The following is a 2,555-nucleotide window of genomic DNA, read 5'->3' as shown; positions in this document are numbered from 1 at the left end:
TTCACTCCGCCTCTGTCCGTCCTGTGCTTGTCTCTCATGAGGACTCCCTCTGTGTCTACATTGAACTCTGGAGAAATAGCTGTGTATTGCTGGCCCAGAACAGGACATCTGGCCTAATTATTCATGCTGCTAATACCCTCATCTGGCCACAGAGAGTCCAGTAGATTACAGCTGTAAAGCTCTGTGCCATGGGGAGAGGTTGAGTATGAGGTGACACGTTCTCTGGCTGGTTGTGTTGTGAGTTAATAAAATTGTTGCATTATGAAGCATGTCAATAGTGGCTCTGGCATTGTGCATTGCTCATTTCAGTGTTTGTATGTGTGATGGTTTATGTCTGGTAGACGCACATTAGGCCAACAGCAACTGTGGCCAGTATAAGTACAAGTTGGTTACAATGGGTACCAATGAATTCTCAAGGCGTCAAAAAAGTGTCGAAACATCTGTAAAGACAAGTTGACTGTTTTTCTTCTCTTTCACAGCTCTCACAGTTTCATTTTCGGGGGTTCAGCGGGCAGCTGTTTTCAGGGAAAAAACTCTAAAAACTCTACCTGCTCAGCACCAAAAGGCAGACATGTAGATATTAATTAGCTGCAGTCCTGAGTCTAATTTCAAAGTAAGGTTGTCACAATTTTTAGACTTGGATACGATACTGGTATAAAAAAAAACAATACGCGACTCCGACCTGTGGCCATTTACTGCATGTCTCTCTCTCTCTATGTCTCTGTCTGTCGGTCTGTGTCTGTCTGTCTCCGTCTCTGTTTGTCTCTCTCTCTCTCTAAAATGGGCTCTCCTACATTTGTAATTTCAATGAAAAGTAATCTGCGCAGACCAAGACAACCAATTTAGTGTAAAGAATATAAGTCTGATTCTTATTGAGCAAGATTTCACCAAGGCACTCACACAGGAAGTGGTGTGTATAATTGGGGCGGCTCTTAGAAAATGTGCACACATTCCTCAAATAAACGGTTGCCAGTGGAGAGCACTTACCTGTCCTGCTGCCTTCAGATAAGATGACCGTGGGGATTTAATCACCTGAAAGTGATGAGTCTCACATAGCATACAAACAGCTGTGGATGACAGATACCCCTCTACCATAGCGCAGATTCAGCCTCACTGCCATTATGGCCTTAATCACCCACTGATGTGTGCGTAGTCGTGTCTGGTGGTTGAAGAATTTATATCAAACTGACAAAGGGAAGCATTGATGTGATTTTTGGAAGAGCTGTATGTGGGAGAGTCTTTGCTAAGTAAAGTTGTTTTCACAGCTTTGGTTAGTATGTCTTACCGCCTGTGCTGAGACTGACTTTGAATAGCTGGAGAAGCAAAGGCGGTGTTTGTGCCAAAACGACACTGATTGGTACCTTCACTCGTCTCTTGTGTCCTTCCTGCTCATTTTGGCACAAGAGATGTCAAGAGGAGCCATGAAATTACCAGAATGATGCAGATGGGAAATCGTTACCACTTCCCTGATGCAAGGTCTTTTTCATTCTCTTTTTGTGTTTGCTTGTTTTTGTTTGCGTAAAAGACAATAACTGGCATTTATGGCTGTCGTATCTGTACATGGAGAGTTTTTGCTTAAACTCTTCATGTACCGCAATGGTTGCCTTAATGAAATATTCCAACACTGATGAAAAATGAAAACAACCATAGGGACCAGACGAATAGTCAAGATGAAATCCAATATGTGGCGGCTGTGCCAGCTAACCCACAACTGAACCCTGAGTGTGAGAGACAAGAGAGGAGGAGGTGGTGGAGGAGGTGGAGGAGGAGGAGGTGGTGTGGGAGCGACAGAAAAAGCCTGGTGAGAAATGAAGTGGTGAGTGTGTGTGCGTGTTTGTGTGCGGGTGTGTCCATGTCACCTCCTCCTCTGCACCACAACTTGTGAGGGCGACAGCCTGTGAGAGAACAGGAAGCAGAGGAGACCGCCTGTGTGCGTGTGTGTGTGCGCAGGCTAGCAACTAGCCAGGCAGACTAACAACTAGCCGAGCAGACTAGCACTCTGTCCTATTATTATGATAATTATTTTTTATCTCCAGAAATCACCATATGAAACTGTTGAAAAAAAAACAACTACATTAATGCATTTCAATAAATAAAAAACTGTAATTTTGTAGTAAAAGTATAGTTTTAAGTTGGCTTTTCCAAACAGGACTGACTAGATCGTTTGGGTGACAGGTACATGCTGTATTTGAAAATCCAATAGTAATTCCCAGAAGCACCTGGTTGTTCCCTATGGGACCAAATTGCTTTTCACCGAGGGGCCAAACTAACCCTTGCAGTTAAATATTAAAACCAAAGTGCCTTTGAAGAAAGTGAGCCACAGAACTATTGTTGAGTTTCCACCCTATTGTTTTTACTAATTAAAAAGCTGTATTCTTTTCAGTGAAATCCCGTAGATAATGTTGCATTTAATTCAGCTTTAAATATTTTTACTGCAATAAGAACACTACCAACAATCATTTTTGTTTAAAAGTATCAGACCAAAAAACAGAGTGAAACTTTAATTCAAAAAGCATTCTTAATCAAAAAGAAATCCTTATCAAAAGGAAACTTCA

This window comes from Echiichthys vipera (genome assembly GCF_963691815.1).
Source record: "Echiichthys vipera genome assembly, chromosome: 16".
NCBI lineage: Eukaryota > Metazoa > Chordata > Actinopteri > Perciformes > Trachinidae > Echiichthys > Echiichthys vipera.
The sequence above is the reverse complement of the archived record's forward strand: the minus strand, read 5'-3'. Positions refer to the sequence as shown.